Source organism: Orcinus orca, chromosome X, assembly GCF_937001465.1.
Source record: "Orcinus orca chromosome X, mOrcOrc1.1, whole genome shotgun sequence".
Lineage (NCBI taxonomy): Eukaryota > Metazoa > Chordata > Mammalia > Artiodactyla > Delphinidae > Orcinus > Orcinus orca.
In genome coordinates, this window is record NC_064580.1 from 91,998,534 (window position 1) to 92,020,574 (window position 22,041).

Here is a 22,041-nt window from a genome sequence, read left to right on the forward strand (position 1 = left end):
CTCAGAAGAAATATGCTGGAACCACTTTAGAATGTTGACTTACCCCATATGTGGAGTCTTCTTGCAGGTGAAGGCTGCCTCAGAATGAGGTTCTGTTGGGCTTTTGTAATGAAATCTTCTTGGACTGCATCCAAAATATCATTTATATAGAATTTCTCATAAATGAGTGATGTTATTGTGAGGTTCTAGTGATTCTTAAATGGAGCAACTCCAAATGAATAGCATGCACATGTGTGTTTTACATCAGAAGTACAAGCAAATTGTAAATTAGTAATTCTACTCACAATGGAAGAGAGAGACTCAGAATATTCTTACCTGGTGGAGAATGTTATTAAGTAATTTTCAGCAAAATAGGACAGACCCTAATGACATAAAGATTATCCCTGACAATGGGTGTGATGGACCTTAAGAAACAGTGTGACAAAAGGTCCACCTACTATTGTGCCTGAGCAAATATTGACTAATTCTATTCTTCTTATATATGTTTTAGATGTATGTGTGTGTGTATAAGTACACACACACATTTTTGTATTGTGGGTGAAATCTGAGCCATGGTAAAATTCGACATTATCCAGACAAGTGTAATATTTATTGCACTTATTAGCTTGAGCATTACCTGTTTAACCATCTAATGTTGACATCAACTAGTTGTTTAGTTACAACATACTCTCATTAATGTTAGGAATATAGATTTTCTTCTATATTGTTTTTGTTTATGGCTAGCTGACCTTTATGGGGTAGTGTTAAAATCAGTCTACTAATAATGATACTTGCTTAATAAGTTCATTTGTATAACATATATTTGATTTAGTTTTTGATCCCTGAGAGCCAACTAGTTTCTTTTTTCATCTTTTTCTAAATTCTAAATGTTAACAAAAGGAGTAAAAATAAAAATCAATATATATATACTTTAAAATTAATTAAAAATTAATATATATACTTTAGTTCATTCTCTATTCTGATACATGACAGTTCTACTTCTTAGTCTGAAATTGTAAAGTACCTTCTGTGAAGGTTTGAATTATTATTTTGATTAGAATTGCACGTTGCTTCTCCATGAGCTTTCAAAATAACTACCGTATTTGGCCAATCCAAATAGTAAAGATCTGCTTTTGTTTAATTTCTGATTCCCTTAGTATGAACTAGACTTCCTGCCTCATTCAAGCAGAAGAGTCAATCATAGGCAGTTATACATCATTCATAAGTGGCCTGACCATGCACAAATCCTTGCAGAATCATCACTTTGACCACAGTCACACAATCCTTATCTGATGTTTTCAGAACACTTCCATTTGGAGGTCATTTAGTAAAGTTTGTAACATTATAGTGTTTAGCTTATATTTTAAGTTGGACCAGAATAAGGTAAATATCAAACCTCTTTTATGCTTCCATCTGTTGGGTTATGGTGACAACACATTTGTTTCTTTAGTTTGTTTTTAGATTCTGGAGCTTATTTTGGGTGTCTTATAAGGCATTAATTCACTTGCCCTAAACTTTAAGAAAAGTTGAACTGGGGATTTAAAATTTCACCTGAACTCTACCTCTCAGAGTTTCTCAGACTTTAATGTGCATCAGAATCACATGGAAGAACCCAGGTATGGTAAAGATAAGGCTCCTTAAATATAGATTCCCATCTCTCTCCTCCAAATTCTAATTTAGTACATCAGTAAGACAGGGAATTTATCTTTTTGTCCTGGGGCATCTCTTGCATGCCTTTCAAGGATCATGCTTTGAGAAATACTAGCTGAGAAAATGGTGCCAAAGAAGTCAGTCACAGGTATGATTCCCTTGTGAGCATGTTAGTTCACACATACACACACAGACACACACACACCAAAACTAATTTTCATAGGTCCCAAATTGTTTCACCTAAGCTCCTAACAGCTGTCATGAAAATACAGAGTTTTGATCACTAAGGGAAATCTGTCAAGGGAGGGTGAGGATAAAACCTCAGCCACTGAAACAGTAATTTATTCATTTGGTATTTAAATAAAAATATACTGAGTATATATTACATACTAGAAAAAAATAATTCAAACTTATCCTTGAGTCATTGTTCATGTAAGTATATATCAAGTTTATTTATTCACAGAGTTCAAATGTTATACTTGATGTAGAGACAAAATGTCTTCTCAGTATGGAAGTTCAAGAGGTTGCTCTGTGAAGATTTATTTTATTTGCAATATTGTCTAAGCTATATTATTCCTTGTTTCCTTGTTTAAAGAGCAATTACTCAGCCATAAAAAGGAAAAAAACTGAGTTATTTGTAGTGAGGTGGATGGACCTAGAGACTGTTATACAGAGTGAAGTAAGTCAGAAAGAGAAAAACAAATACTGTATGCTAACACATGTATAAGGAATCTAATAAAAAAATGGTCATGAGGAACCTAGGGGCAAGATGGGAATAAAGATGAGACTTACTAGAGAATGGACTTGAGGATACGGGGAGGGGGAAGGGTAAGCTGGAACAATGTGAGAGAGTGGCATGGACATATATACACTACCCAACGTAAAATAGATAGCTAGTGGGAAGCAGCCGCATAGCACAGGGAGATCAGCTCGGTGCTTTGTGACCACGTAGAGGGGCGGGATAGGGAGGGTGGGAGGGAGGGAGATGCAAGAGGGAAGAGATATGGGGACATATGTATATGTATAACTGATTCACTTTGTTATAAAGCAGAAACTAACACACCATTGTACAGTTATACTCTAATAAAGATGTTAAAAAAACGAGCAATTAACAGATTGTCCTCTTATATTTCAAAATATAAGGCTGGGATTATTTAAAGAGTAACCCACTTATACTTGTTTTGAGTTTAGCGATATGCAGGCATGGGCTAGGAATATTAATACAAAAATCATAGAGTTGGTTAATTACAAAATCATGTAGGTAGAGGTTTTTAAGATTGTGTATTGCAAGTATGCAAGTTTAAAAAGATTATCAAAATTTTAAAAGATTATTTTCTCACTGTTCTTTTAAATTTATAAATCAGAAATATTTCTTCAGTGAAACAAGTGCTCTCTTAAAGTGTATAGGTACTACTTGCTTTAAATATACCGGTTGTAAAAAGATCTAGTTATTCAAAACTGATTAAATAGAAGGTAATCTTTGGCTTTATGAAATTATTTTTTCAATATAAAAGAATTTGTCATGAGATTTCTTTAAATAGCCAGCTGCATTTAAGTAGGATTTGATTTATATGCAACTTTTCTGGAATCATTGTAATATTTAAATCATAGAAGACCTGTGTACTGTTATTGTAGACATTTCTTTTTTATACTTTTAGAGGCTGCAGATAAATAGGGAGTGGTTTAACAACATATAGACATGTACAACAGGGTATTTAGGTCATTTGCCAAAGATACCAACAACTAACAGTTGTATTTCCCACAGCATTTTTCAGGTGGATATTTGCTATTTTAAAGATATTTTTTCCTTTATTCTCACATTGAATTTTGTGCAGAAGCCTAGTCAAAGTGATAAGGAAAGAAGGGAAGGTTGACTACATGAGAATGTAGAACAGGTGATAATAGAAGAAGGAGAAGAGGAGTGGGAGAGAGTGGATAAGATAATGGAATAGGGTCTCCTATTATAATAGAGGAGAACGTCTACCTTGAGAAGGTCAATGACAGACATAAATTATAGGGGCTCCCAAAAATGAACCCAAGCAGGAAGCCAATACTAATTAACTCTATTTAGAAGATAATTCACCCTTCACCTAACAAATCATTCATAAATACATGATTTTATGCCTTTTCAGAAAAGCATATTGACTATTTAGGAAAAAAAACACTAATCTGTTCTCTGGTGAATATGCAAATAATACCCCTACTCCTGATTATCTTAGATAGTTCTAGGGCTCCTGACTTGAGACTCTTCACTTATTAGGGATGAGAGACTTCTTAACCCATTGGTGTCTTAATGTCATGGCTAGAAAGAGAGATTTATTCTATGGATAGGTTGCAAAGATTTGCTGCTGGATTACTATAATAGCAGAAAATCAATCTGGTCATGCAAGGTTTGATTAAATTGCAAACTGGAAGCTGGAATCAGTCTTTGGTGAAGATGTTCAAATGCATGGCTTCAGTAAGTGCTTTTAATTTCACTTTGCAAAGCTAAAACCAACTGTAGTGCATTGTTGAAGGTGTCACTTAGACTGCATAGCTTGTTAGGGTAACCTTCCTTTGGTGTGGAGAATGGCATCTGTTTACACACAGAGGAAGCAATTTCCCATCAGATTTGAAAATGGGCTTTTCCTGGCCCTGGCTCTTTGTTCTTTCATGCCTCTACAGTTAATCCTGAGACACTGGGGTGAGAGTGGGTTTAGGAAAAACAGTGGAATTTAGAGATATGGTGGAGAGATGGGGGAATAAAAAGAAGTGGAGATTCTGACTGAGTGATAATAATGCATCAGGAGAAGTGATCTCTAAGCCAACATCTAAGTTATCATAATAGGGGCACCCTGAGAGCTAATGTCTATTGACAGCTTACTGTGAAGGAGACATTGTGCTTAGTGTATTTCATTCATTTTCTCATCTATTCCTCACAACAACCATATGAGAGTGGTTACTATTATTGTCCTCATTTTATAGAATAAGAAGCTAAAACTTAAAGAGGCTATGTCCCAAGGTCACATACTTTGTAATTGGCCAAGCACAAATATGAATCTAGGTCTTTCTGACTCTCAACTATAACTTTTCAACCATCACCAAGCACAAACCATACAATTTCACCCATATTATATACATTGAAAAAGATGCCAAAATATTGATCACAGTGTACATCATCCCACTATAATGACCTTTTTAGACATTAACTATTTGGTCTTCAATTTGAAGTCCCTGCTGGAATTTAGATAACCCTAAAAAGAATACACTTGACATTTTGGAGCCTAGTCCTTAGCTCTCAGTTAGCACCTTAGATGAGATTAGTAGTAATGGGACACATAATTAAATCTGAGCTTAGGACAGTGCCAGGAGAGAAACAAGGAGCAACATGGTTCCAGGAAAAGCAAGAACGTACAGAAGATAGAATTTGCCAGGCTGCATGTTTTGATGCCATGTGGCCCTATTAATAGAAAATCCGTATTGAGAAAAAAAAATCAATTCCAGTAAGGTTCATTGCAGTTATGGCAATGATTTCAAATTAGTAGAAGTGAAGAAATAGAGAACAGTCTAGTTAAACAACATTGATTCAATTGGTAAAGACCAATCATCACAAAAATCAATGTCTACTCTGTGCAACCAGGAGCATAGGATCTAAGTTTCTAATGTGGTTCTTGAAGGAGACAGGTAGAGACAGAATTTATTCCCTTTGGAAGCTGTGAAAATTTAAAATATGTTCATTAGGACAAATAGTGTTTCCCCAACTGTGTTCTATGGAGCTCCAATTCTAAGAGATGTTAATAGTTACTTTGGGGAGAGAAAAAGGAAAGGAAGAGAGAATGGTGAGAAGTTCTGTGGCAATGTGTTTATCTGCTAGGTCAAAGTTATATAGCTTTCCTTCTTGCAAGGCATTTCAGGGCATCTTAGTGTATATAATATTCTAATATATATTATAATTTTCTAAAAGGAAGATGGGCCATAGTTTAGAACATTTCCTAAACTGTATGACCACGTAACACTCTTCCCCTGGTTGAGAGTATCTGAAGATGCTGTTTCCACAGAATAAACTGTAAAAAAAAAAAAAAAAAAAAAAAAAAAAAAAGCTAATTGAGTAGTCAAGTGAATACCTGGGTCTACTGGCATCCTACTGATGACTGTATCTCTAACAGTTTCAGTAATATACTTAGCAGGCATTATCTTTATGTTACAATTATAATCTTGTTTTCCATTGTTTATCTTATTTTCTCAACTAGCCTATAAGCTCCTTAAGGACAGGGTTTTGTTGACCAATTCTTTTGCATCTCCCCAAGTGCTGAGCATATAGTAAGTACTCAGACATTATGTGTAGCTTGGATTGGTTGGGTTCTTATTTCATTGATGAGTGCTTCAGTTGGGCACAAATAAGACAGCTTGGTATTTGTAGAGAACTTTATAATTTCAAAGCACTTTCACTTCTGAGATCTCATTCTGTTTCTCACAGAACTTTATGGAGTTGGCAAAGATTGTTGTTGTTGTTGCTATCATTATTTGTATTTTGTATTTTTCAGCAGGGTAAATTATGGCTCAGTGTTTAAACCATTTGCCCTGGGCTGGGAACTGGTGAATGGCATAGCCAGGACTAGAACCCGTATCTGCTGATTCCTAACACAATACTTTCCTATCCTATCCCCCTGTTACTCTGTCCACAGTCCCTTAATCCTGGGTTCTGGGCCAGATAAAAAGGAGATGCAACCCAAAAGAGGACTCCAAAAATGGTGACTCCAGAGCTCAGGTCTCCAGAGCTAAGGATCCCTGAAATAACCTGTTATTTAAAATGCTTATTTGCCAATCCACTGTTTTGGCTTTAAGAATAAATAGCTCTGATTCGATTCCTTCTTTAAAAGGAAAAGCATTTACTGCTGATGGCTGACGCTAGGCCAGTGAAGGGGTAATTCCCTAATCAATATTCAAAATGCTTCTAGAAGCCAGGCAGGTCATATACCTGAGTGAGTGTGTGAGGCCACAGAGGGGAGCAAGTTGGAGAGTCCTTGCAGTACCAACTCAGCCCTAGCTGATTGCTGTTATATGAAATTAAGGATCCAGTGCTGCTAGGCCCTCTAATTTTTGAAGAGATGCTAGAAGTCTAAATTTTTATGTGGAAATCCCTGGCTTCTTGAGCATTGTGTGGACCAAATAAAACATGCCTGCAGGCTAAATTCTGTTTGAGGGCTGCCTATTTGTGGCCTTTGCCTTAAAGAATTTGGTTCAGTAGCACTTTTAAACAAGCGACTGGCTGTGTGGTGGGTGCACACTCTGCTCCATGATTTCCATCTCCAGCAGCAAGTGGGGAAAAAAAATCTTAAAGTGGTCCGGAGAGCAGTTAATAGACAAACTGAGAACAGCACTCAGAAGCTATCCTAATCACACCATCCAACAGACTGGTCGATCCAAGCAGAGAGTGAAGGGCACAATTTATGGATGTAATACTACAGGAGGGGTATTGACAAATTGATCACCTTCCAGAGAAGAGCGATTTAGATGATGAAGCAAGTTGGTCTCAAATGTTACAGATAAATGAAGAGCTCTGGGGATAAAGCAGCCACCTTAGAGCAGCATCGAAGCAGTGCCATGTGAAGCACCAAGGGGGACAAATCATTGGCGTGTGTTCTCTCTCCTTCCTGTTCCCTCTCAGCAGCCAGTTGATATGATCTGAATGTATCCCGATTATCGTATGAGAATATATCTCATTTATACCTTTTCTGTGACTTAATGAGGAAAGACCTCAGCAGTCAATAGTTCTTGGCTACATTAATGGAGCTTTCACATGACTGACTGTGCATTTCATAATTGACTGTTCTTTTGCACAGTTTCAGGTACAGAAATCTTATGACCCAAACCGGCTTGCAGCAGCTCCTTTGTCTTTCCTCCTAGGCCTCCCTCTTTTCCTGGGTCACCCTGGCCTTTCCTACCCTACCCAGCCCACCCTGAATGACATCTTTGTCCCTCTCTAGTTCTTTTAAATGTCCTAATGTCATGTCTTCTCTGTAGCCCATCTCCCCAGATCCTTGCTTTCTGGTGGGGCTAATCTAATACCTCAAAGAGATAAAGAATTCATGACTGATATTGGCCAAAATGTTTCCCTTCTAAGCTAACATATTTGCAATTTAATAGATATTTCAATTCTGTAACTCATAGGCATGACTAATGGTGGGAATTTCTGGCAGCTTTGCAGTGCCTGTGGGGGGCCTTTCCCACAGTGTCACAATTCATACCCTACAGGTGTCTGTTTGCTTCCTCTAGAAACAAGGTCAGCTCTACTCATGACCTTGGGGGACAAGGAGGAATAAAAAAAGCCTACTTAGAATTAGTGGGAAGGAGGGCCTTGAATGTCAGTCTAGAGTGATTTTTTTCACTTCCTCTTCTGCTACTCTTATTTTGTCTCTCCTTTCTCCCCCTTATTTCCCTCCTTTGCCTCAACCTATGACACAGTGCTATCTCTTACCCTATTAGTGACAGCCAGGGTCAAAGAGATTTCCAGTCTCTGTCCTAGGAAAATTTTTGTGTCGTGTTTCTATGCCCTACAGGGAGATGAACGAACACTATTAAACTGTCCCATCAGCAGAAAGACACTCTTGTTCCTCTGCAAAGTCAGGGACTATGAGAACATTCATTCCTGTGGGAGTCTTTCGCAAGTAGCTGTGCGGGAGACCAGCTTGCTGGGAGGGCTGGGGGTGAGCAAGTTAGAGCACCGTAGCAGCAGGATGTGGCAAACGTGCCCAGTCTAGGCCAGTTCCGCTCCAGTGGCTCTCTTCCAGCACCTGAGGTGATCATTGACTCCTTGACTGACTTTTCTGACTTGAGTTAGGGGTGGGGGAAGGAGTTCTTAGGAAGGAATTACATTATGAATCCTAGGTGTATAGGCACCTTAGATCCATGGGCACAGATTTCCCTAGTTCCATTATGTTCATTTGTGAGACTCTCAGCTACCTTGCTCTTTGCTAACCTGAAAGCATTGGTTTGAGAAGGCTGAGAATATTCTATCAAGCTACCCTTGTAAAAGGATGAAAACTAGAAGCTTAGTATGGTGGGAGATTAGCCATGAACTAGATCCAACACAGTGGAGTAGATGCTCAGAGAATGCCCATTTATTGGGTCAGGAACTGTACTTCACAATCAGTCAAAGTTCACAACAACATTGGAAGGTTGCCAATATTGTCTTTATTTTGTAAGGGAAGAAATGGAGACTCAGGTTAAGTTACTTGTCTATGGTCACACGGCTAGTAAGTGGTGGGGCTAGGATCTGAACCCACCTTTGTTCTAAAACCTTGCTTTTAAAGCAACATGCCACAGACTACCTGCATGGCTCTTGCACATAACAGTACTACATAAATGCCATTAACTCCTTACCTTCCTGCTTGTTTGCCTACTTCATGCCTTCATACTCTTCTTTGCCAGGACATATTTGCACTTCTGGACTTCCTCCAGGAAGTCTTCACAGATTAACTTTGATTAACTTTATTTTACAATCACCTGTTTATTTCTCCTAAATTCCCTTGGCAATTTTATAAAAGTTTTCACCACACTGACTGATGCTAATTTATAATTAATTATCTTAGACATCTTTGTTTAGGTTTTGTCTCACCAGTTAGATTAATGTTCTCCAAGATTCTTGGTTCCCCATACAAAGGTTTATCTTGACATTTAGACACAAAATACAATTATGGAGCTAGGAGCTGGCTCAATGTTTTTCACAGATATGGTTTCATTTAAGTATCAAAAAGATCCTGTGTGGTATTGTCACCTTAGCCCCTCTTTACAGATGCTGAAGTTGAAATTTGGAGATGTTAGGTAATTTCTCTCAGTGTTTTACAACAACTGAACAATGATGCTAGAATGAAGATTCAGGTGGCTATTGTTTTCTCAAAGCCTGAGCCCCTTCCACTAGTAAATGCTTATAGAACAATGTATTGCTCATAGTACTATGATCTGATTTGACAATAAAAAATTTTCTTATATGTAGAAGGTTAAGATACAGATGCGCACACACACATACACACACACACACAGGAATCTTAGCAAAACAAAGAGTATGATTCTAAGAGAAGACCCTTGGAAAACTCTGAAAACTTGATTTGCTCCCTTATGTCCTGATTTAGAACCAGAAAAATCTGATTCAAATCCTTGTAGCTGTGTGACTTTGAGAACTTTAATTTACTCTTCTGAATTTCAGTTTTTTCTCCATGCAAAATGGGGAGGTGTAGTAGCTGTGCTGAGTGAAGAAAATATATGAAAAACACTTATAATGGTGTCTGGGAAATAGTAGGTATTCAATCAATGATATTAATTATTATGATTAGTATCATTATCATCATCATTATTACTGGAACACTTGCAAAAATGATCTCACAGCCATTTTACCACAAGAAAACAGTCTGATAAATTGTCTAAAACAAATTGATATTTTTAATAGGGTGCTTCATTTACAGGGGATGAATTTTAAAAATTAGGAAGTTAACTAGGGGCTATGACAAACTCAAGCAAAGGGCTACATATGTTTGTATTTTAGGCAAAACTATTTCATTCAAGGAGATGCAATCATGTGGAATAATTTGTCAATTAAGGTGGTCAGAGCAAATGTTGTCTGTATAAATGAGCTTTTGCAGCCAGCAAGACATTTTAATGATGTGTGAGCCAATAGCAAAGGCTGCAGAGACAAAGCTGAGGTGGAAATGAGTCCCTAGAACAGGCATGTTAAGGAGAATGGCCTTTTCCTGTCCAGCAATTCCTTATGGCATTATAATTCATCACTGGTGGTTTATAAAAGGCAGTGAAATGGCCTCCTTTGGCTGTCAAATAGGAAAATAATTCATCAGTTCAAGTCCATAAATCATTTCTTGGTGCCAGGAGAACTTTATATAGCTAGAAATCTCCCCATGATTTGGCACCACTCTCCAGTGGGGATCCTAAGAAATAACTGGGAAGCACCAGATGCAGAAGCCTAAGTGATGAGATGCTTAGGCATGGGTCTGCAGGCAGAGAAGGTTGATTCATTTCTGGGGCACATTGCCTTGATCCTCTCTGACTGGTTAGAAAAAACACCCGGTTGTGTTTCTGGCTTATAGTAATCATTTGATATATTTGTTGGATGAGTGAATTTTAATGTTTTGTGTGTTTTGAATTCTTTGCATCAGACCCTACCTGTAATTTCTGATAATTCTCTTCAGCTGTACTCTGGGAAAATGAGATGGCAAGGCTGTAATAATAATGTTCAGAGATATTGGATCAATACCCTGAGTCGTTTGCTCAATTTTGATATTCAGGGCATCATAGCTTCACTATAAACTTTGGCATAAAAGTTGCATGAGTAATAATTGGGCTTGAATTTTTTTTCTGATAAAAGGTGTTTAACATTATAATTAAATCATCTAATCCACCTTGCTTCTAAAACGGACATCTGTTAATATCAATATCCTTATCTTTTGTGCCAGTAAAATTATCTTCACAATGCTATTTAATTTACGTCCTGTCTACAATATGAGGTGAAAGGTGAAAGGGACATTTTGGGACAAGTGAACAAGTATTTAGTGTCTAATACAGTGATTATCAACCCTGGATCCACAATGAATATATTTGATTTTTTTTAACCTTCATCAAATATTCATTGTGCAGAGTAGAAGTGAGCTAAAAGAGACATGTTCTGCCCTAATAGAGCTTGTAGTGTAATGTGGGGTGGGAATAGATAAGAGACAAAACGAAAAACACATGTATAAGTATATAATTAATAATTGCAGTAAGTGATATAAAGGTAAATAACTGAGAAGTAGGTAGGCTGTTACTTTATATTGGACCATTGGAGAAGGTCTACTTGAAGCAAAATAACATTTAGGCTGGACCCTGAAGGTTAAGAAAAAGCCATCAAGGTGAAAGATGATCAGAAAAATATTTCAGAGGGAATAGCATGTGTTGACTTTGAGGTGCCAAAGATCCCTGCATGCTTAGGGAACAGAAAGAGAGTGATGTGGCTGGATCACAGGGAGTAGTGACGGGGAGTGGGACAAAATGAGATTGGAAAGGTAGGCAAGGACCAGATAACACAGTGCCTTTTAGGGTTTTGTCTTTATCCTAGAGTGGGAGGACACCTTTTGATGATTTTAAGTAGAACAATGTCACATTCCTTCTGACTTACGTAAAAATAATCTTCCTCTGGATGCTTCATGGATAATAGATGGAAGGAGGCAGGGAGACAGGTTAAGAGGCCATTACAGCATCCAAAAGAAAGATGATGATGGCTTGGACTAGAGTGGTGGTGATAGAGATAGTAAAATGTGGACAGATTCAAGAGATATTATAGAGATAAAAATGACTGGACTTTCTCATGATGATTCCTAGGTTTTTGGTTTCAGTAATAGAGTAGACACTAGTTGTATTTACTGAACTGAATTAGAGTGGGGGAGACAAGATTTTGTGGCAAGATCCAAGAGTTCTGTTTTGGCCATTTTTATTTGAGATACCCACTAGACATCCTGGAGGAGACGTTGAATAGGCAGTTGGATATGTAAGTCCTGCATTCAGGGAGAAGTCTGGGATGGAGGTATAAATTTGGGAGCAGTCTGCATGGTATATAAGGTAGAATACAATGAAATACTAAATTGTGTGTGGCAACTGATGATTACTATAGGAGATCAATGAAAACTGCAGCTCCTAGGCCCTGTGTTACATATTTTCTCCAGGATCAGGACAGTGTAATAAAGCCACTTATCATGATTTTTCCAAACCTCATCAACTTGCTAAATATCAGGCATGCTGTCTGTACTTGTATTTTTGCTGATATGTGGGAATGACATCCTGTATTTAGCTGACGTTTGAATCCGTCAGAGCTAGAGGAATATAACTATTGCCATAATAACTACAGACACTATTTATAATCTATTTCAGGTACCGTATAAATCACTTTACAAATATTTATTTCTAATCATTACTCCAGCCCTTCAAAGTACGGGCCCCAATTTTTATATAAAGAAACTCAGATTCAAGAAGTTACATGACTTGCTCAAGGCCACACAGCAAGTATACAGCTGTCCATTCCCTATTCCAATCCCACACTTTAGGAAACATGATTCTAAATTTCCTTTCAAATTCTTCAGATTTCCTAAGTCTTTTACACCCTAATTAAAATAAAGAAAATACTGAGGTGTGCAAACTTATTGCTAAATCTCCTCAATTTTGAATAAAAGTCTGCTAATTTGGATTGTTGCACGGGGCCCGGTCCTTGATTCCTGGTGCATGCACACATCCTGCTGTTGGGATACTCAGCACTGGCTGATCATTCTTCACCCTCCCAGGTTTACTGAGATAAAATTGACACTTAAGCTTGCTGGCCATTCTGAAGGTGACTGCCTACCTAGACTAGCAGCTGCCTTTATAATTTTGGGATACCTTGTTCTGAATTCTTAATTTGATGTTTACTTCCAACAGGAGTATAATTCCCTAAGTGCAGGACAATGAGAGGAGCATAGAACCTGGTATGTAGTTGGTTCACAATAAATGATAGCTATTATGATAATTTTCATCACCTCATTGAATGATAACTTCACAAAAGCCTTGTGAAGTAGGTGTTATTATTTTACTGGTAAGAAAATCAAAACTCTGAGGTTAAGTAACTTGCCCAAGGTCACACGGCTATTAAGGGACTAAGTTGGAATTTGAAGGCCACGCTCTAATTTCTTTTTTTTTAAAATAAATTTATTTATTTATTTATTTATTTTTGGCTGTGTTGGGTCTTTGTTGCTGTGCACAAACATTCTTTAGTTGCAGTGAATGGGGGCTACTCTTCGTTGCAGTGTGCGGGCGTCTCATTGTCGTGGCCTCTCCTGTTGCGGAGCACAGGCTCTAGGCACGCAGGCTTCAGTAGTTGTGGCACGTGGGCTCAGTAGTTGTGACTTGCAGGCTCTAGAGCTCAGGCTCAGTAGTTCTGATGCACGGGCTTAGTTGCTCAGCGGCATGTGGGATCTTCCCAGGCCAGGCCTCGAACCCGTGTCCCTTGCATTGGCAGGCAGATTCTTAACCACTGCACCACCAGAGAAGCCCCGAATCTCTCTAATTTCTAAGCTTATAATCCATACCTCCTCAAGTTGAATGAGAAGGTGAAGCCAGGGGACTGTGCTAGAGAACATTGGGAGGTAAATTTAGATAGGTAAAGTAGACTTGATTACTGGAGGACCTTGAGTGCCAGGGAGAATAACTCATATTCTTGGAATATTTGGGAATATGCACAATGGAAGAGCTATGATTTTTCTCACAGATAAGCAGGGTCCAGCATTTGGATGTTAGGTACCTGTTTCCCAACTAAAATCCCTCACAACTGTGCATAAACCCTGCTCCTTAGCCTGTGCCTCTTAGAGCCCAGAGGGCTTGCCTTCCCTTGTGCTTTCTGGTTTGCACACCTTTCCTTCTTATAGTTCCTCATTTTAACTCAATTCTAGGAAGATTTTTCTGAGTCTCTTCTCTGCAAAGGCACTAAAGTAATTGCTGCTGCACTGGTTGTTGGGGGCATGCAGGTACACCATACCAGCTGGCCTATGTAAGTCTGGGGATGGGAAGGACTAAGAAGAAAGATACGGGAGAGATAGCCAAAATAATTTCCTTAGAGCTTCTGCAAGAGAGAGCACACATTTATACTGTCCTGTCAATCAAATATTCTCCAATTCCTGGAGGCTTCTTTTTCAGTTGATTGATCAATTGATTTTTACTCAGTTGGAATTTTAGCTACACAGGCTTTTGATTTACCCAGTAACATCTGCGAAGTAGAAATAGCTTCAGGAGGGGATAAGAGCTAGAAGAGACTTCGATGAGAATATGATCTGATTCCCTCATGTTTTTACATGAGGTAGCAGAATCCAGAGAGGTTAATTTATGTACCCTAAAGACACAGTTTGGGAGTAGATAAGCTGGGATTTGTCCTAATACAATGCTGCTTTCTACCACTTTCTACTGCTCCACAGTGCCTTTCTAACTTAGTCCTAAATCTTGCCTCAGAGGCTTTTTTATGTCAAATTTAATTGATATCTTCATTATAATTGAAATATTTAAATCAGATTAATGTAAAGACTTCAGAGAGTTCTGCTTATCTGGTTTATAAAAGTCATTCAAGCAAAACTGTGGAAGTATGTGGGATTTTTGACATTTTCCAGAAGCTATTAACTGATATTCTTCACTAATTCTCAGAATGTACATTAAAAGAGGACAATTTTCAAACTAGCCCTTACAAACTCCATATTTATCCCTTTTTGGTTGGTTCACAAGTCAATTTTGTACTCCAAAGATTTTTTGATCCTCAAAACCTTCTCCCCTCCTTAGGGATTATATGCACTACAAAATCAACTCATGAACTATGTCATGAATATTAAAGTCTATTAGCAGGGAGATACCAGGAAGCAGAACTGAGAAAATCACCCCAGCAGTCTCCCTTGCTCTAGAAAAAGTATGGTGAGTGGAAAGAGCACAAGATTTAAAGTCAGAAAGACTTGGTTTCAAATTCTTTCTTTAACAGTAACTTGCCAAATGACCCTGGGTAAGTTATTGAACTTCTCTAAGCCTGCATGTCTACATCTGTTTGTATACTTTTACCCTGCAGAGTTCTTGAGAGAATTTGAGATAACAGAGTAAATGATACCCATTTCTATCATTGCCATTGTCATTATGAATATTATTTACTGGTCCTATGACCAGTACTACTAGTACTAGTACTACCACTGCTACTACTATTACTACCACTACTTAGTAGGCTGAAAGGAAGGAAACGGCCCTCACATATAGTATATTGGCAGATGGAATCAGCTCAAGAGCAGAAAAGCCTTGACACAGGATAGAACAGAGCAGCTTCTAATAATACATTAAAAGTTAGAAAGTGCAAATAACTTACTCAGTAAAAATAGTACTTTAGTTGAGTTATAGAATATATGACTTCATAAATAAAAGTGTTAGAAAAATAACCCTCTCATTAAACTAGAAGTTAAGTTCCATTAGGACAGGAGTTATATCAATCTTGCCCCTTTGCATTCCTCTCTTTAGCACAGTGCTTGAAACAACTTTGTTTCAAAGATGAAAGAATATTTATTGAATAAGCGATAGAAATTCCTAGAAGTAAAACTGTGTATTCTTTATTTTGCTGTTGTTTCTGTATAGTTGTATTTTTTTATTTGCTTAAAATATATTTGAGAGTACAAGCAAGAAGAACTACAATCCTGCAGCCTGTGGAACAAAAACCACATACACAGAAAGAGAGACAAGATGAAAAGGCAGAGGGCTATGTACCAGATGAAGGAACAAGATAAAACCCAAGAAAAACAACTAAATGAAGTGGAGATAGGCAACCTTCCAGAAAAAGAATTCAGAATAATGATAGTGAAGATGATCCAGGACATCGGAAAAAGAATGGATGCAAAGATCCAGAAGATGCAAGAAATGTTTAACAAAGACCTAGAAGAATTAAAGAACAAACAGAGATAAACAATACAATAACTGAAATGAAAACTACACTAGAAAGAATCAAGAGCAGAATAACTGAAGCAGAAGAACGGATAAGCAACCTGGAAGACAGAATGGTGGAATTCACTGCTGCAGAACAGAATAAAGAAAAAAGGATGAAAATAAATGAAGACAGCCTAAGAGACCTCTGGGATAACATTAAACACAACAACATTCACATTATAAGGTTCGCAGAAGGAGAAGAGAGAGAGAAAGGACCCGAGAAAATATTTGAAGAGATTATAGTTGAAAAATTCCCTAACATGGGAAAGGAAATACCACCCAAGTCCAGGAAGCATAGAGAGTCCCATACAGGATAAACCCAAGGAGAAACACGCTGAGACACATAGTAATCAAATTGGCAAAAATTAAAGGCAAAGAAAAATTATTGAAAGCAGCAAGGGAAAAATGACAAATAACATACAAGGGAACTCCCATAAGGTTAACAGCTGATTTCTCAGCAGAAACTCTACAAGCCAGAAGGGAGTGGCACATCCCTTTGAAATGATGAAAGGGAAGAACCTACAACCAAGATTACTCTACCTGGCAAGGATCTCATTCAGATTTGATGGAGAAATCAAAAGCTTTACAGAAAAGCAAAAGCTAAGAGAATTCAGCATCACCAAACCAGCTCTACAACAAATGCTAAAGAAAATTCTCTAAGTGGGAAACACAAGAGAAGAAAAGGACCTACAAAAACAAACCCAAAACAATTAAGAAAATGGTCGTAGGAACATACATATTTATAATTAACTTAAATGTGAATGGATTAAATGCTCCAACCAAAAGAAACAGGCTTGCTGAATGGATACAGAAACAAGACCCATATATAGGCTGTCTACAAGAGACCCACTTCAGACCTAGGGACACATACAGACTGAAAGTGAGGGGATGGAAAAAGATATTCCATGCAAATGGAAATCAAAAGAAAGCTGGAGTAGCAATACTCATATCAGATAAAATAGAGTTTAAAATAAAGAGTGTTTACAAGAGGCAAGGAAGGACACTACATAATGATCAAGGGATCAATCCAAGAAGAAGATATAACAATTATAAACATATATGCAGCCAACATTGGAGCACCTCAATATATAAGGCAACTGCTAACAGCTATAAAGGAGGAAATCGACAGTAAAACAATAATAGTGGGGGACTTTAACACCTCACTTACACCATCATCCAAAATGGTAATAAATAAGGAAACAGAAACTTTAAATGACACAATAGACCAGATAGATATAATTGATATTGATAAGACATTCCATCCACAAACAGCAGATTACACATTCTTCTCAAGTGTGCATAGAACATTCTCCAAGATAGATCACATCTTGGGTCACAAATCAAGCGTAGTAAATTTAAGAAAATTAAAATCATATCATCTTTTCTGGCCACATTGCTATGAGATTAGAAATGAATTACAGGGAAAAAAACTTAAAAAACACAAACACATGGAGGCTAAACAATACGTTACTAAATAACCAAGAGATCACTGAAGGAATCAAAGAGGAAATCAAAAAATACCTAGAAACAAATGACAATGAAAACACAACGATCCAAACCATATGGGATGCAACAAAAGCAGTTGTAAGAGGGAAGTTTATAGCTATACAAGCCTACCTCAAGAAACAAGGAAAATCACAAATAAACAATCTAACCTTACACCTAAAGGAACTAGAGAAAGAAGAACAAACAAAACCTAAAGTTAGCAGAAGGAAAGAAATCATAAAGATCAGAGCAGAAATAAATGAAGTAGAAACAAAGAAAACAATAGCAAAGATCAATAAAACTAAAAGCTGGTTCTTTGAGAAGATAAACAAATTTGATAAACCATTAGCCACACTCATTAAGAAAAAGGGGGAGAGGACTCAACTCAATAATTAGAAAAGAAAAAGGAGAAGATACAACAGACACTGCAGATATACAAAGCATCCTAAGAGACTACTGCAAGCAAATCTATGCCAATAAAATGGACAACCTGGAACAAATGGACAAATTCTTAGAAGGGTATAACCTCCAAGACTGAACCAGGAAGAAATAGAAAATATGAACAGACCAATCACAAGTAATAAAATTGAAACTATGATTAAAAATCTTCCAACAAACAAAAGTCCAGGACCAGATGGCTTCACAGGTGAATTCTATCAAACATTTAGAGAAGAGCTAACACCCATCCTTCTCAAACTCCTCCAAAAATATTGCAGAGGAAGGAAGACTCCCAAACTCATTCTACAAGGCAACCATCACCCTGATGCTAAAACCAGAAAAAGATACTACGAAAAAAAGGAAATTACAGAGCAATATCACTGATGAATATAGATGTAAAAATCCTCAACAAAATACTACCATACAGAATCCAACAACACATTAAAAGGATCATACCACCATGATCAAGTGGGATTTATCCCAGCGATGCAAGGATTCTTCAGTATATACAAATCAATCAATGTGATACACCATATTAACAAATTGAAGAATAAAAAACCATATGATCATCTCAATACATGCAGAAAAAGCTTTTGACAAAATTCAACACCCATTTATGATAAAAACTCTCCAGAAAGTGGGCATAGAGGGAACATACTTCAACATAATAAAAGCCATATACGACAAACCCACAGCAAACATCATTCTCAATTGTGAAAAACTGAAAGTATTTCCTCTAATATCAGGAACAAGACAAGGATGTCCACTGTCACCACTATTATTCAACATAGTTTTGGAAGTCCTACCCACAGCAATCAGAGAAGAAAAAGAAATAAAAGGAATACAAATTGGAAAAGAAGAAGTAAAACTGTCACTGTTTGCAGATGACATGATACTATACATAGAAAATCCTAAAGATGCCACCAGAAAACTAGTAGAGCTAACCAATGAATTTGGTAAAGTTGCAGGATACAAAATTAATGCACAGAAATCTCTTGCATTCCTATACATTAATGATGAAAAATCTGAAAGAGAAATTAAGGAAACACTCTCATTTACCACTGCAACAAAAAGAATAAAATATCTAGGAATAAACCTACCTAGGGAGACAAAAGACCTGTATGCAGAAAAATATGACACTGATTAAAGAAATTAAAGATGATACCAACAGATGGAGAGATATACCATGTTCTTAGATTGGAAGAATCAATATTGTGAAAATGATTATACTACCCAAAGCAATCTACAGATTCAATGCAATACCTATCAAATTACCAATGGCATTTTTTATGGAACTAGAACAAAAGAATCTTAAAATTTGTATGGAGACACGAAATACCCCAAATATCCAAAGCAGTCTTGAGGGAAAAAACCGGAGCTGGAGGAATCAGACTCCCTGACTTCTGACTATACTACAAAGCTACAGTAATCAAGACAATATGGTACTGGCACAAAAACAGAAATATAAATCAATGGAACAAGATAGAAGGCCCAGAGATAATCCCCTGCACCTACGGTCAACTAATCTATGACAAAAGAGGCAAGGATATAAAATGGAGAAAAGACAGTCTCTTCAATAAGTTGTGCTGGGAAAACTGGACAGCTACATGTAAAAGAATGAAATTAGAACACTCCCTAACACCATACACAAACTCAAAATGGATTAGAGACCTAAATGTAAGACCAGACACTATAAAACTCTTAGGGGAAAACATAGGAAGAACACTCTTTGACATAAATCACAGCAAGATCTTTTTTGATCCACCTCCTAGAGTAATGGGAATAAAAACAAAAATAAACAAATGGGACCTAATGAAACTTCAAATCTTTTGCATAGCAAAGGAAACCATAAACAAGACAAAAAGACAGCCCTCAGAATGGGAGAAAATATTTGCAAATGAATCAAATGGACAAAGGATTAATCTCTAAAATATATAAACAGCTCATGCAGCTCCATATTAAAAAAACAAACAACCCAATCCAAAAATGGGCAGAAGACCTAAATAGACATTTCTCCAAAGAAGACATACAGATGGCCAAGAAGCACATGAAAAGCTGCTCAGCATTGCTAATTATTAGAGAAATGCAAAACAAAACTACAATGAGGTATCACCTCACACCAGTTAGAATGGGCATCATCAGAAAATCTACAAACAACAAATGCTAGAGAGTCTGTGGAGAAAAGGGAACACTTTTTCACTGTTGGTAGGAATGTAATTTGATACAGCCACTATGGAGAACAGTATGGAAGATCCTTAAAAAACTAAAAATATTATTACCATATGATCCAGCAATCTCACTACTGGGCATATACCCAGAGAAAACCATAATTCCATAAGACACACGCACCCCAGTGTTCACTGCAGCACTGTTTACAATAGCCAGGTCATGGAAGCAACCTAAATTCCCATTGACAGGTGAATGGATAAAGAAGGTGTGGTACATATATTCAATGGAATATTAATCAGCCATAAAAAGGAACGAAATTGGGTCATTTGTTGAGATGTGGATGGATCTAGAGACTGTCATACAGAGTGAAGTAAGTCAGAAAGAGAAAAACAAATATTATATATGAATGCATATATGTGGAACCTAGAAAAATGGTACAGATGAACCGGTTTGCAGGATAGAATTTGAGACGCAGATGTAGAGAACAAATGTATGGACATCAAGGGGGGAAAGCCACGGGGGGGTGGCGGTGGGGGTGTGATGAATTGGGCGATTGGGATTGACATGTATACACTGATGTGTATAGAATTGATGACTAATAAGAACCTGCTGTATAACAAAGTAAATAAATTTCAAAATTTCACATACACAAATATATATATATATTTATATATATATATATATTTGAGATCCAACTGTATGACAGACACTGTGCAAAGCTCTGGGAATGCAGTGGGAAGCAAAATCATACACAGTTATTACATTTAAGAGCTTAAAATCTAGTGGGAGAAACAGAACTTAAACAATCAGAAAAATAAATATGAAGCTTTAATTATGAAAATAGTATGAAGGAAAGAGCTACATCTGTTAAAAGAACATGTATTAGGGGGATTTGACCTAATCAGAGAGTTCAGGAAAGGCTTCTTAGAGAAAGTAAAGCTTTAGCAGACATACAAAGTGTAAATGGGCATTAACTAGGAAAAGAAAGGAAGGAAGGGCTTTTCTCGCAAAAGCATCAGCATGTACAACTGTGCTCTGTGGAGAGATCATGGGAAATACCAGAAGCTAAAATAAGGCCAACTTCAGCTGGCTGGAGTGAAGTGAGGTAGGAAAAGACTAGAATAAAATGAGGCTAAGGTGGCGATTAGGAGACAGACAATGTAGGGCCTTTATGCCACACTAAAGATTGCCTCTTTATCCTAAGAGTAATGGAAAGCCATTAAAGTGATTTTAAGGAAGGGTATGGCAATGAACCCATCAGATGATTTCAGTATGGAGAATGGATTCGAGGGGAGCCAGAATAGATGGGATTGCTCTAGTCTAGGCTAGAGGTGATAGTAACTTGGACTAGGGTGGAAGTTGTGGTGATGGAGAGAAGCAGATGGACTTGAGGGGCTAGTTAGAATGTAAAATCAACAGGACTTGATGATAGATTAGATATGGAGTATTAGATGAGTAGAAGGCTGTCTCTTAAGTAATTCTTAGGCTCCTTGCTTGTTCAACTGGATGGATTGTGGTGCCTTTCAGTGAGAGGTCCAGGTACGACAAGGTTTATTCAATCACAGATCTTTCTATATGCTACTATGTGCTAGGTATCATGATAGGTGTTGGAGATTCAGAGATGAATAAATTATGGTGCTTATCCTCAAGAACCTCACAGTCTAATCAGGGAGGGGTACAGAAAATCAGCATGTAGTTACAGTGAGTTCAGTGGTGGACTAAATATCTGATAGGCGTCTGCCAAGGGTGCTATGGAAGCCTAGAGGAGGGGAATTGGCTAGAGACTAGACAGAGTTAGGGAACTGTGTTCAGGGAGGCCAAAGAATAGAGGGGTCA

General features: G+C 37.4%; 1 protein-coding gene across 1 annotated transcript in view; it reads left to right on the forward strand.

The window, feature by feature from the left end:
- IL1RAPL2 (interleukin 1 receptor accessory protein like 2) overlaps positions 1-22,041 on the forward strand; it is a 546,035-nt gene that overhangs the window by 53,060 nt on the left and 470,934 nt on the right. The window lies entirely within an intron of this gene.